The 15,057-nt window shown below is 40.5% G+C and overlaps 1 protein-coding gene and 1 pseudogene across 2 annotated transcripts in view; one reads left to right on the top strand and one right to left on the bottom strand.

The window, feature by feature from the left end:
- The window catches only part of Cmya5 (cardiomyopathy associated 5), an 88,317-nt gene that overhangs the window by 12,095 nt on the left and 61,165 nt on the right, over positions 1-15,057 (top strand). The window lies entirely within an intron of this gene.
- On the bottom strand, positions 10,102-10,397 carry LOC132652156 (large ribosomal subunit protein eL42-like; annotated as a pseudogene).

Raw genomic sequence — 15,057 nt, 5'->3', positions numbered from 1 at the left:
AAACATTATTATTTTTTTTTTGAAAAGAGCTTTTTTCTTTGTTCTTAGTTTATTTCTTAATCTCCCATAGAAATAATCTTCTATTGCTAAACAACCACAAGCAAACAACTCCCACCTACAATAAGAACTCCAACACACTTCTGTACACTCTGGACTGGGGCTGTCATTTGGGGACAGTTGTGTTGAGTGTATGGGGATGGGGTAAGGAATGGGTAATGAGGAGGAGAAAAAGGAAGGAAAAAGGAATAGGAAGAGGAAAGAGAAGGGGAGTAGAAAGAGGCAGAGAACAGTTTTTCTTTTTATTTTTTTCTCTTTCTTTTTTCCTTTCTTTCATTTTGTTTTTCTAAACAGGGTTTCTCTCTGTAACAGAGCCCTGGCTGTCCTGGACTCCCTTTGTAGACCAGGCTGGCCTCAAACTCACAGAGATCCAGCTGCCTCTGCCTCCAGCGCGTGGGATTAAAGGCGTATGCCACCACACCTGGCCCAAGAGCAGTTTTTTTTAACTACCTTTGCATTTGCTGCTTCCTCTCTCCTCTGAGGCCTCTTAGCATTTGGATTCTATTAGAAATCCCTGTTCTTAGAGCTAAACAGAGAATTCTCGACAGAGGAATATCGAATGGCAGAAAAACACTTAAAGAAATGCTCATCCTCATTAGCCATCAGGGAAATGCAAATCAAAACAACCCTGAGATATCACCTTATACCCATCAGAATGGCTAAGATGAAAAACTCAAGCGACAACACATGTGGAGAGGTTGTGGAGAAAGGGGAACCCTCCTCTACTGCTGGTGGGAATGTAAACTGGTACAACCACTCTGGAAAGCTATCTGGCGATTTCTAAGACAATTAGGAATAGTGCTTCCTCAAGACCCAGCTATACCACTGCTAGGTATATACCCAAAGTTCACTCAAGTACACAAAAGGGATACTTGCTCAATCATGTTTATAGCAGCTTTATTTGTAATAGCCAGAACCTGGAAACAACCCAGATGTCCATCAACGGAGGAATGGGTACAGAAATTGTGGTATTTTTACACAATGGAATACTACTCAGCAATCAAAAAGGAGGAAATCATGAAATTTGCAGGCAAATGGTGGGCTCTAGAAAAGATCATTCTGAGTGAAATATCCCAGAAGGAGAAAGACAAACATGGGATATACTCACTTATATAGACCTATAAGATATGATAAACATAATGAAATCTATACGCCTAAAAAAGATAATCAATTGAGCGGACATGGGGCAAGATGATCAATCTTCGTTTAGAAAGACAGATGGGATGTGCATTGAACGTATGACAGGAGTCTACTGAGCGCATCTGAAAGACTCTAACTAGCAGTGTTTTCAAAGCAAAGACTCATGACCAAACCTTTGGCAGAGTACAGGGAATCATAAGAAAGAAGGGGAGTTAGTCTGATGGGGAAAGGATAGGAGCTCCACAAGGACCAAATATATCTGGGCACAGGGTCTTTTCTGAGACTGACATTCAACCAAGGACCATGTATGGATATAACCTAGAACCTCCATTCAGATGTAGCCTGTGGTAGCTCAGTAACCAATTGGTTTCCCAAAGTGATGGGAACAAGGACTATTTCTAACAGGAACTCAATGACTGGCTCTTTGGCCTCCCCACCCCCAAGGGAGGAGCAGTCCTGTTAGACCACAGAGGAGGGCTTTGCAGCCAGTCCTGAAGATACCTGATAAAACAGGATCAGATGAATGGGGAGGAGGTCTCCCCCTATCAGTGGACTTGGAAAGGGGCATGGTGGAGATGAGGGAGGGAGGGAGGGACTGGGAGGGAATGAGGGATGGGGACACGGCTGGGATACAGAGTTAATAAAATGTAACTGATAAAAAAAAAAAAAGAAATCCCTGTTCTCAGAATGAATGAATGATGAATGAATGAATGAGTGCTATATAAAAGACTAATAATCAAAAAGCATCAGTTTTGCTTAGTTATCCTTCCCAGAGGCAATCATTATGAAAGATATGCCTGTCTTGATTATAGCCTTATTAACAAGTTAGAGCAAATGTGAAGATCTTTAATGTTGGGACTGCACAGTTGAATTAACAGTGAAAAGGAGGAAAAGTGAGGTAACAAACATCCAGGACATTTATCAGAACATCCAGTTGTCCCTCAGTTATGTTGGGCTTACCATAACCTGATGTTTTATATAACATAACATTGTCTATAACCCCTGGTAAGCTAAAAGCATTACAAGACAAAGTGCACTAACATTGTTGCTTAGCAGCAGATCGGACAGAGAATGTCAGTCATTTACCCTCATGGTACAGAGCCTGGCTGACTGGCTGCTGTGGCTTGCTGCTATTACTCAGTGTCACAAGAGAGAATCGGATCAGAAAAAAAATCAAAATTCAAAACATGGAGCATGGTTTACACTAAATACTTATTGCTTTCATACCATTGTGCATTTGAAAAACTGCTAGTCAAACCACTGACAGTCTGGAACTGAGGCATTTTATATATATTGTGAAATAAGTGTTACAGTCCTGTTTAACTTTCAAGCCCAGGAAAGGGAGGGGCAACATTAACCTTCATTTGCACAAAGTCTTAGTATGCTTGCCCTGCTATAGCAAAATACATGAGAATGGGTAATGTATAGTCAACAGAACCTTGTTGTCCACAGTTCTGGGGTCTGGAAAGCCAGTGAGCCACAGTTGTGGTAGATGGTGAGGGACTGTAGGAGCAAGAAGGCTCTCCACTCTCTCTCTCAAGGTTTCTGACCGCGGTTGATGAGGACTCCACCCTCAGGACCTATTCACCTTAACTCTCTCAATATGGTCAATTGCCGATTAATTTTCTGGAATTTTTGGGACACAATCAGGTTGCACACAGCAGTAAGTGGTAAAGCTAGGACTTAAACATGAGCCTTTTAGAAGGGAAGATGCTATTTCTCACCACCCGGTGCTGTTTCTAGCCCAGGGTGTGGTACATAGGAAGCTAAAGATACAAAGAAGTTTCCCTCGAGACTTCCTGTTAGATAAAGATACAGGGTAAATAAATATAATAATACAAAGTAGCCCCAGTAACACTGTGGGAGAGCTGTCGAGGCAGCACTCTGCAGTAACTAGATTACTGGAAGCCCCAAGTGCTGTAGTTCATCGTTAAGGCAATAAGCTCACTAGGAGCCAACCTGGTCATATGCTGATTTTTCTAAAACCAGCTATCAAGACAGGACTCACAGAGTAGAAGTGTTGACAAGGGAGCAGGAAGGGCAGAAGCCCCCCCTTACACTGCTGATAGAAGTACTGTCCAGAGGGAAAACTTAGAAAATATGTCTGAAGACTCTGAAAAATAATTTTGCTTTTTACCTTAAATTCTATTTCCTAAGGCCTTAGTCTAAGAAAACAAATGTGTGGAAAACTGAGTCTATAGGGGTTTTTGCTAGTGCACTTGTGTTTTTATAAACAAGCTCTGCATGGACCATGCTAGCCCTCAACTTGTGGTCTTCCTGCCACAGCCTCCCTCATGCTGGGAGTCCTGGGAGGCGCACACTACCCAGCTCACAGCAACCTTTTTTTATAACATGGGAACAATGTAAATGCTAAGAAGCGTATTGTAAACCGAACGTCATAGCATACGACTGAGTAAACTTCACTTTTGAATGATCTCCCTGGCATCACTCCCAAGGCTAAGACCGTTTTTATGGTGTTCTAGGCCTCATGCACATTTCCTACTCTTACTTTGTTATCAGTATAGGGTGTGTGTGCATGTATAGATGCAACTCTCATTTAGAGGTATATATCTCTAGAAACACAAGTGTTTTAAATAACAACCATGTCGATCACATGGCTGGCAGCCTGCCATGCGGCTTCACCATCTAAGATGACCACATGGTATAAAGCAACAATTACAAAAGTTACTCTTCCTAATGAACTCCCCATTTATTATTGTATCTCATTTTAGACTAAGAAAGCAACAAGTCTCAAATACTCTAAATTGATATGGATTTTTGTATGGTGATGACAGAAATTCAACGTTATGTTTTTACAACATACTATATATGTGATTCAACCCTGGTTAAAATATTCTTTATATGATGATGAAATTTCAAGGTTATAAAGGCCTATTCAGAGTAACAAAAGTTAATTTAAGATGTACTTGGCTACTGCATGCTTGTTTCTGACTGGTCTTGAGTGTGTGAATAAATGCTGTTTCAAGTTCAGTGTAGGATAAAGAAAATGCCCACCATTATCTGGCAGTCAGCTGGAAAGCACTACCTAGGGTTTGTGTGGGGCTTCTGAAAAACATTTCGCTGAATGAAATGCACATTGTGTTTAAACTGGATTTTATAAATTTCTTTTGTGAGTGTTTAAGAAGAGATATTATGGAAAATTCACCTTAATTTTTAGAACTAGTTCAGAAATGCATGTGCAGCTTATTATCTTGTAAAGCTAACTTGGGGAATGTAGAGTTTTACAGTAATCCCATTTATTCTAACAGCATACTTCACAGACGCAAGTTAAATTGGTGAACCTGTTGTACAGAGTTCCATGTTTACAACCCTACTTCCTACTATATCAACAGCCAGCCAGGAGCTTCATTTCATCCATTTCTAGTTTCCCTCTGGAATTTTAGAGACTCCTTCAAGCTTGGCTTTGCAGTCTGCCTTGTTTTAAGCAAGAGAGCTCCTGTGTTCTTCCTTTATCTGCAGTGGTGGACTTTCAGTCTACCAGGAGAACCATCAGCTGGGCCTTCTAACGCTTTCTTATTTGGCAACTCTGCTGACTTCTTTCCATAGGACTCAGGGGCTCCTGTAGCCAGCCTAATAGCAGAAATTGACCCAAGGTCATAACTGTTTTTAAATGGTAGAAAGTAAGAATGTAAAACACGTAGAAAACTTTTGAGGAAGTTGAAGAGTGATGCAAAGTTTAGTGGTCAAGAGACTAATTGTGTTCTCCAGAGAGAAGACTTCCAGGTTCTAGTTCTCCACATTGAGGATGGGATTTGTTAGAATGGCATACATGATGCATGCTGGGTAGTCCAACAATGGCTAGCTGTGTGCTAGAGAGGAAGAGAATTGCTTCAGTGCACACATGAGGCTGGGTGCCTTAGCTGTCTTATTCTGGTGCCTGGGGTCTGGAGTATCCTGGGCAACTCCCTGATAACCAGGGAGAAGCCCCGATATTCAGCTTACTGGAGGGAGTGGGGTATGATGGCAGCTATAGCAGCAGAAGAGGCCAACAAAGGGAGAGCTGCTTGTGCCCAGATCTCTTAGTATCTGGGCTTCTGTGGCCTTCTGGGGGAGGGTCTTTCTCCCTGGAAATACCCCACAGACGACCCCAAAGAGACGTCTCTTTGATAACCCCAGATCCAAACAGAGTTTAACTGGGAGATCACCAGGTAGCTGACGCAGGTTTTGTTTGTTTGTTTGTTTTCTAAGGGTATTATTAATAGTACTGTTTTCAAGGCCACTATGTAGCGTTTCTTTGTTGCAAACTTAGCAAGAAAAATCACTGGGAGGGCCACCATGGAACTCTTACCAGATTTCTCCTGCCATTTGGACAAATTATCTTTCATACTTCAGTCACAAATTGTAAAGTGGAGCAGCAAGAAGTTGGTGGTTGATTTAAAAGCTCCCAGTCCGACACACTCTACTCAGATGAAGTGCTCTCTCTTAGTAACCACCACTAGGCGTTCACAGGCGCCTCCCAGCAGGCCTTGGGAGTAGTTTCTGCCCTGAGTTAAAGCTCAGCAGTTGTTGAAGAATCCAAGGGTTCAGCAGTTCAGCTTGTGTTTAACTCCCTGGACATTCTTATTTTCCATTGTTTTATGTTTCCATCCTTACCCATTCATCCTTACCCTCTCCCCCCCCCCCTTTTTTTTCTTCATTCTTGGGTCTATATGAGGGTTTCTCAGCTTGTATGGATCTGAAGACATTTCTGATGTTTCAGCTGGACTTGGGGTCTTACTGGCATGTAGTAGATGGAGATGAGATGATACTAAAGCATCTGAGCACACAGAACAGCTTCCTGCAGCAAAGAATTGTCCTCCCCAGAGCCAGGACTGCCACTGCTGAGGACTCTCCAGCTCCCAAGAGCACACAGGTTTAGGCTGAAGAGATGATTGAGCTGTGAACCAGCCCTGGCACATTTTGATGTTGCTTTGATTGCTGATTTCTCCATTTCAGGGATTGAACCTTCATGCATGCTAGGCAAAAGGTATGTTAGACTACAACTCAGCCCTATTTTTTTTTTTAATTTTAGATATTTAGATAATTTCTCCTCTCCACCCTCCTCCTCCTGTTTTATTTTGTTGTGAGATAGATCTTACTAAGTTGTCCAGGCTGGCCAGGAATTTGCACTCCTCTGGCTTAGGCTTCCAGAGCAGCTAGAATTTCAGGTGTGAACTGCACTGCAGCTGGCACTTTTTAATCCTTTAGATTTCAACAATAGGATAATTAATGGATGAGGGGTTTGTTTGTTTGTTTGGTAGTGCTAGAGATCAAATCTAGGACCCTGTGCATGCTAAAAATTCTCCACCCCTGTGCCATATCCCCTTCCCTTGGTTTTTTGAAACGGAGTCTCCATGTGACCACTGTGTAGTTCAAGCTGGCCACAAACTCAGACTCCTCCTGAGGACTGAGATTGCAGGTATGTACTACTGTGCTCAGGGATGGGCAAGACTTTTTCCTTTTCACCAAAAATTCAGGTGTTTCCTTGCAGTGTATACATTGAGTCATATGCATAGCTCACGGCCGCCTTTGAGTGGATGCCTTTGGGTGCTCACACCTTGATCGCCAGCGCTAAACTTCACTCTCCTTTAACTCTGGATACATAGGTGATGCACACAGCAGGTTAGTTCTGGAAACTAAACCTATCTTTCTTGTACTAAATGGAGAATACAGTTGGGTTGGAGTAGCCACACCTGTAACTTCAGGACTCAGGAGACTGAGGTAAGAGAATTATGAATTAGAGGCTAGTCTGAACTAATATCTATAGAACTTTGGTTGGCAAGCCACTGCTTTGAAACTTAATACTTTCAAATAGGTCACTTATTCATCTGGTCTTATTTTTTTGGATGAATTAAGCTTCATAATTCATGCTCTTAGCAAGTTATAATCATAGGGTAATTTTTTTGTTTTTAAAGGAACTTGGTTGAATATCTGGGGAGAAGTCCTCTAGTAATGGAGAAGAGATGGGGTGGTGGTAACTGAAAGAGACTTTGTCTATGTTAGATTGTCTCTCTGTGTGTATAAGCATATGCTAGAGAATGACCCAGGGCCTTGTGCATATTAAACACACACTCTAGCCCTGACTACAGCCCCGGCACTACAGATTATTCATTTTTACAGTAAGATGTTCTTTATTTACTTACATAGTTAAAAGTAAATGTGTGTCAGTTAAAAAGTGATTTTGTGTGTGGGGGTGTGAGTGTGGAGGCCAGAGGACAACTGTGTCCCTCAGTACATCCCACCTCAGTGCATTCTCCATCTCATTATTTGAGACAGGGTCTCAGGCTGAGCCTGATGCTCACTGATTCTAAATGGCGGGCCGGCAAGCCGGGGATCCTCGTCTCTGCTTTCCCAGCCCTGGGATTACAGGTGACATCGCCTTTCCTGGTTTGGGAGTGTCAGACCCAGGTCCTCATGTTTGTGTGGCAAGTACTTTGTCAGATCGTCACAGCACCCCAAATGTGCTCCATGGCAAGATAAACATATATCTTAGATGTTTGATGAGTCGGGTGCTTTAGATTGTTACAAAGTGGTCTCCCATAAAACCTTGGGAAAGTCAGACTGATGCGGGCTTCCCAGACTGCTTGTATCTTGGAACAGCATCGGAAAGCATCTGTAGAATACTCACATTGATGTCCTGGAGCTGGTGATTACAGACTTTGTGGAGGTGTCACAAAGCATACCAGGCACACTTTATACATCACACCTTCTCCTTTCAACACATGTTGTTCCTTTTACCTCAAATGATTGCAATTTCCTGCAACCTGGAAAACTCATTCCCTTGTGAAATATTATATCAGTTTTTATATTCTGTGCTTCTATTCTACCTTTCTTCCCACACTTATATGTTGTCTCATTTGATCTCAAAGGTTAAGAAAAAAATTACCACACCTAGTGCCTTTGGCTGTTGTGTGACTCTGTTCCTGGGAGGACATGAACAAACATCTACTCATCCCAGATAGGGAACTGACAACAGGACAAATAAGAATGACACCAAAATCCGACTTGTTGAACCAATGTGTTTTATTGGGGTTAGTTTTAAGAATGTGGGTAAAGGGTTACTTATAGGAGTCTTACTAACTTACAAGAAATGATTCAAAGACAGAGACTCCAGACTGGATGGAAGCTCATGAAAGCTGGAAACCTGGTGGATACATTCTATCTGCTGGCAGCTTGGCTGGTTCCTGTCTCTTCTAGACAGGTCAGCTTGTCTGGGAGTCTCTCTCAGCAGTCCTTAATGCTTATATATGCTTGGGGAAGGAAAAGTCTAGTGAATCTGATCAGTTCCAGGGACTTCCTGAAGCCGTTGAGTTGTTTACTTCCTGAGCTTTAGGAGAATTCTTCTAGGATGGAAGGTTTGTTTCATTCTCTAATGAACATCCTGTGTCTTAATGAGTTTCCAAGAAAATTGCCTTCTCTTTGTTACAGTTGGTGTCACACTGTACTACAAGGTGGGTTTGTAGTCACAGCTTCCTGTTAGTCACCACATTCCAGGAAGGAACCAACTCTGTGACTCTTCTTTCTGCTCCCACGACTTTATACATTGGAAGTTGAGGATTTTTGTTTTTGTTTTTTTTTTAGAACCCAAAAGAAAAATTTCTATGATTTATTTACCAGACTCGGTTTTTATGTTTGCTTTTTAAAAAAATTCTAAACAATCATTTATTAATTGACTTATCTACAGTACAGGACAGAGGTTAAAGTGGTGGCAACTAAGAAAACTCTCCAGCTGTTAAATTACTTGTAATAAAAATGTCTTTATTTGTGTACTTAAAAGACTATTTATGTACATAAGCATTAAAGTGTTTTATGTGTTGAGAGTATGAATGTTGAGTGTTGGGGTAAGATGTCTAATGGTTATTGAGTCCCCAGCTATTCTAGTGTGAGTAGCTGTTTATCTCTGACTCATTGGAATATGGCAGGCCTAGTGGCTTACTTTTCACATACTATAAAAGCCTACAAGCTCCGGCATGTTGGTTCCCATCTATAGTTGTCCCTCATCTTAGATTTTCTATTCTGTTACAAGTAACACCCAGCTCTACTCTTTATTACCCATGATAAGCCCAGTCCCATTTCTGCACCTTGGATGTCTTTGTCCTGTTCTTCATGTTTAATCCCTTTGTTCTGTCATGGCTCTGTTCAGGATACCTCTTTAGTTGACAGGTCTTTCTTGATTACATACAATTCAGTGTTCCAACTCATAGGTGTAATTACTTTCTCCTTTTTGTTTTGTTTTGTTTTTGAGACAGGGTTTCTCCGTATATCCTTGGCAGTCCTGGACTATGTAGACTAGGTTGATCTTGAACTCCCAGAGATCTCCTTGCCTCTGCCTCCCCAAGTGCTGGGATTACAGATGTGCACCACCATGCCCAGCTAGCAGTTATCTTTCTTAAACTTAAGCAACAGGAAAGCTGACCCTTCATTTTCTGATATACCCTCATGGACTATAACTGAGCCTGAAATGCAGTAGGTGTTAAATTTTGTTGGAAAAAAAAAAAGAATAGTGAATATCTTAGCGTTCTACTGCTTATGATGAAACACCATGACCAACAGCAATTTGGAGAAGAAAGGGTTTATTTTGCCTATAGGTCACAGTTCACCATCAAGGCAATGAAAACAGAAAGTCAAACAGGGAAGCAACCTGGAGGTAGGAGCTGATACAGACAAAGGCCATGGAGGAGGGCTGCTTACTTGCTGGCTTTTCATAGCTTGTTCAGTCTGCTTTCTTATAGGCCTAGGACTACCAACCCAGGAATGTTTCCATCACAAAGAACTTGGCCCTCCCACATCAGTCACTGGTTAAGAAAATGTCCTATAGGCTTGTTAGCCTATATTGCCTATTTTTTTTTTTTTTTTGAGGTGAACAAAAGCTCATGGTTTTATTGTCTTCACAACAAAATTGCATTAGAACTGGATCACTTGGCCCTTTCTCTTCTTATTGCCACCCTGTTCAAAATGCTTTTATCTTAGTAGCCAGCATTCTCTTAGATCTGCAGTTCAGCTCAACACAATCTTCTTTGTAGTTTTAGCCTTTTTGCAGAAAATAGACTTAGTCTGCCCAAGACACTCTGTTTCCTGCCATAACGCTGCTTCCCCTGGGCATACAAAGAATCCTTGCCCTTGTACTGTGCCACTTTGTGAGGCTGGTGCTTGCCACATCTCTTGCAGAATGTCTGGTGGGCTTTAGGAACATTCACCATGTTCACCGGAGCAATATCAGCTCAGAAAGAAAGAAGCTATAGCCCAGTCTTATGGAGGCATTTTCTCAATTGAAGTTTCCTCCTCTTAGATGACTTTAGCTTGTGTCAGGTTGATGTAAACCCAGCCAGGACAGTGAATTCATAGATAAAACGATGTTATATATGTAAAAGTATTTTGAAAACTACTAAATAATACATGGGTATAACTTATTGTTGCTGAAAACCAAATACTAGGTGAGTGTCCAGAGAACCAAATTCCAGATTTCTGTGCTCATGTTATCACATGGTCATATAGTCCTGAGGATAAAATGACCTAAGGCATTTCCTTTAAGAATACCAAATTTAAGCCCCACACTATCATCAAACACCCCAGCCTAGTCTTTCCAAACTAATAGCTATTTTTTCAATATATATATTATATTCATAATTGATCACAGGTTATACCTTTACAATTGATCTGTGTTGCCTCTGGAGAATTATGACAGCCACCAGAGTTCTGGAGTTTTTAAAGCATAAGTGTGATGTGGCTGTGTGGGTGTCTGGGGGAAGCCTGCAGCTGATTGGGGTATTGCTGATTTATGACTGGTGGATTTTTCTTGGTGAGCTTGACACATCAGTTTGTGGTGCACACTTACCAACATCTGGATTGTGTATCACAGCTGTTCTTCCTATCAGGGCGTATTCTTCAGGGTCTTTCCAACAACTGTCATTTGCATTTGGACTTGGCAAGGAGAATTACAACATGAGACTCTCTTTTTCTGCAAGCCCTCAAACATAGGTAAATCAAAGGAATTATAGATAAAGTATAAGTGACAAAGCTGATGTCAGAGAGTATGGCATGAGTATCTAGGAGGAAAATGTATGCATCCAGCCACAGAGAACTGCAGGCTTTTTTCTTTTAAGTCATAGGAGAAGGAATATGGTAAAGCTGGGACGAGTGAGAAAAGGTTAGGCCAGGTGAGTCATGCTAACGAATGTCTTGCTACCCTGAAAAGAAACATTTGGAATAAGAAATCAGTGTCCCGACTGATTATTTTAAGTAACTTGCCATCATGTATTTTTAAGATATTTTACAGATAAAATGCGCCTTTAAAAGCATTAAGAAGATGTAAATCTTTATATCACACATTTTATTCCTATACAGATGGAGCAGGAAACAGTGTTCTCAAGCTTAGCTAGGGTGCTGTTGTGTCTAGTGACATTCTTGTACAGCTGAAGGTTTAGGCAAACGCCCAGTTTGCTTTACTATGGAGCTACCTCAACCAGCTTTATCCAGATACATCTTAAGTTTTAGAAGATGGAAATGTGACAAAATTAATTTAAATTTCTTCTACAAATCTGTAGTTCATCCAGAACTGGTTAATTCTAAATGAAATCTTAAGAACTTTTAGAATTTTTGCATTGAGCAGTAAGTAATCTTGCTATCAAGCCCATGTTTAAAATAATATTAGTATATAATCTGATTTAATAAAGACTTGTTGAATGAATGACCTTCCACTGCTCTGAAGTCAGCTGGAAACCACTGTGGTTTGCAGAAATCCTGAAGTTTCACAAGCAACAAACACTGCATAGAGGGAAATGTCCATGAAGGAAACTAGCAGTGAAAAGAAGGGTACTTCTAAGCCACTGTAACTAAACCTAATGGAGTTTCCTGAGCTTTTCATCTATCCTTCAGAAGAGACTGATGCTCAAGGCCAGCCAACCACTCCACTTAGCAGACTGCTCTCTATTAACACCTATTATTTATTTTAAGCAGTATTTGTTTTAAAGACTTATTTCTAATTTTCATCTTTCAGTTATGTGTGTGTATGTGGGTTTGTAGATGTGAGTGCAGAACCTGCAGAGGTCAGAAGAAGGGGTCAGATTCCCCTTGAGTTGGAGTTATAGGTGTTTGTAAGCCTGTTGATGTGAGTGCTGGGAAGCAGACTCACGTCCTTTGGAAGAACAATTTGCATCTTAACCTCTGAGCCCTCTCTTCAGGCCCTAAGCTGTGTTTTTAAGTAAGGTCATTTGAGGTTGTTTCTAGACCTTTTTTATACTGGTTATATTTGTGTAGTTACAACATAGTTAAGTAAATTTTACTTACGGTGATAAAATGTGAGCCCAAAAGTAAAATAAATTTGTTCATCTGAAAATAAAGGTAAATATTAAGGCCAATGTCTAAAAGAAGAAGATTGAGGAAGTGTTGCGGGGCAGTGAGATGACTCAGCAGGCAGAAGGCACTTGCTGCCACACATGACAACAAGCCTGAGGTGGGTCTCTAGAACCCACACGGGGAAGGGAGAACCTACACTGCAAAGTTGTCATTCAGCTCCACACAGACATACACATGCACGCACGCACACACACCTACAACACACACACACATGCATTCTAACTCGCTAACTATAGACGACAATTGCTAAATGGCATAGTGTTTACTCAAAGCAAGGTTTCAGTGTTGGAGAGGAGCTTAGGGATGTGTAAAAACAACTTGGATGTAGGATAGCAAATGCCATGCGAGACAGTAACACCCAGATTCTAGGTGCTGAAGAGAAGGGAGCTGCATCTGCAGTTCTGTGGAGAAGTTGCTATGGGAGCTGGTCTCTGAAGACAAAGATGCAGTAATCTGCACAGAGATGAGTCGTTCCTAGTGAAGAGAAAGATGTCAGCAGAGGAGAGAAGAAAGCCCTGGCTTCCAGGCTTTGAAAATATCTGGTCACCAAGAAAATAAAGTATTTACTCTTTGTGCCCTCAGTGAACTTAAATGGCCTTGGGATATCTGTAAGATATAACGTAATTTCTTCACTCATTGAGACATAATTTTTCTTCTCTCTGTTTTTGTGCTTTTCCATATTTTTCTTATCTCCTTAGTGGGCTAATTTTAAATAAACTAATTTTAAACTTAACAATTTATATCTTTTGTTTAGGATTTTTTTTTTCTGCTAAGGGCATGAATATTAAATTTTTTTTGTCATTGTTGTTTTAAGATAAGGTCTCTTTACATGGAACTGACTCTCCTGAACTCACTATATAGATCAGAATGGCCTCAAACTCACAGAAATCTGCCTGCCTCTGCCTCCCTAGTTAGTGTTGGAATTAAAGAAGTGTTCCACCACACCGACAAAATGTCAAATTCTTGATTAAATGAAAACTATAAAATTACTGATTGTTTTAAGCAATTTCCATTTTAAAAAGATGGATAAAATACTAACAATTTGTATTAGAAGGTTGCAAGCCTGATAGACATTTTATGCTTCAAAATATAATTTTCAAAATATGTAATATTAAGAATCATATGTGACTTTCCCATTGTTATGCTATTAAAATAGATACTTAATGTATTTAAAAGATTAGTTGGGAAAAAATGGCCCATTGCATTTCTTTACTTGATGCATTTCCTGGTAGTGCATGGTAATTGCTTGCAAGTGAAATAGGCATCATAAAAACACAATGTATTGTCCATCATTATATTCCTATAGAGAACTGTAATGCAACCCTAACTGTTTATCCTAGAAGATAAGTCTGGATGCCAATAGAAACAAAACATAACAGTTACAAATCTTAGCTTCCATATGAAAGTCATTTGAGACTCTATTTCAGTTGCTTACAAGTATGGTGCTTTAAGGAATGAATGGAGAGTACCAATGTAAAACAGAAATAGAGATTATGAAGTGAAGATCATTATGTTGGCATCTCTACTTTAATACACTTCTCTCTTTAAGACTTACCAAGGATATAATTATTCCCCCTCTCTCATTTCCTATGTTATAAATATTATTTTTATGTGAATGAACATTTTGCCTGCCTGTATGTATATACACCATGTTCAGGCCTGATGCCCACAGAAGCAAAGGAGAGTGTTAGATACTGGAACCAGAGTTGTGGGCTGTTGGGAGTGACCATGTGAGTGCTGGAAATGGAACCTGGTTACTCTGGAAGAGCACTCAATGCTCTTAACCACTGAGCCATCTCTCTGTCCTCATGAACTAAGAAATATTACAAGACCATAAGATTCTTTCCATTCATGATTCTTTTTCTTTTCTGTGGTTGAATGCTATATTTGTGTGCACACATGTGTGCAGGTGCATGTACCCATGTGTGTGCATATGAAGGACACAATGGCATGACAGGCCTCCCCCATGTCAATCTCTGACTTCTCCTTTAAAGACTGAGTGTCTCACTGACTCTGGAACTCTCTGTTTTGTGGCTAGTCTGACTGGCCAGCAGTCCCCATCAATCTTTCTGTCTCTCTCTCGGGTACTGTACAGACAGACATGATGTCACCTAGCTTCTATGTTGTTTCTGGAGATCTGAAGTAAGGTCCTCATGCTCTTACCCACTCAACTATCTCCTAAGTCCTCATGATTCTTAACTTCATTTTAAATAAGGCACTTGTATCTGTTTGAGCTAAGGTGAAATGAAAAGAAAGAGACAGAGGTATGCCCAGGAAGAGCAATCAAAACCTGAATAGAAAGGTGGAAATTTCTGGCATGAACTTTATATACCAGAACTGATCATTTAGGAATGTAAGAAATTGTATTTTTTTGTACCTTTAGTGAAAGTCATATGATTTAAATTATCACCATGTACAAAACCAAAATGTCATTATAACGGTGAGATACAAGAATATTACTAGCATAAAATCCAGAATGACAGAAGGGCCATTAGAGAGTCGTTG

This window comes from Meriones unguiculatus, chromosome 2 (genome assembly GCF_030254825.1).
Source record: "Meriones unguiculatus strain TT.TT164.6M chromosome 2, Bangor_MerUng_6.1, whole genome shotgun sequence".
NCBI lineage: Eukaryota > Metazoa > Chordata > Mammalia > Rodentia > Muridae > Meriones > Meriones unguiculatus.
This window is presented reverse-complemented; position numbering and strand designations above follow the sequence as displayed.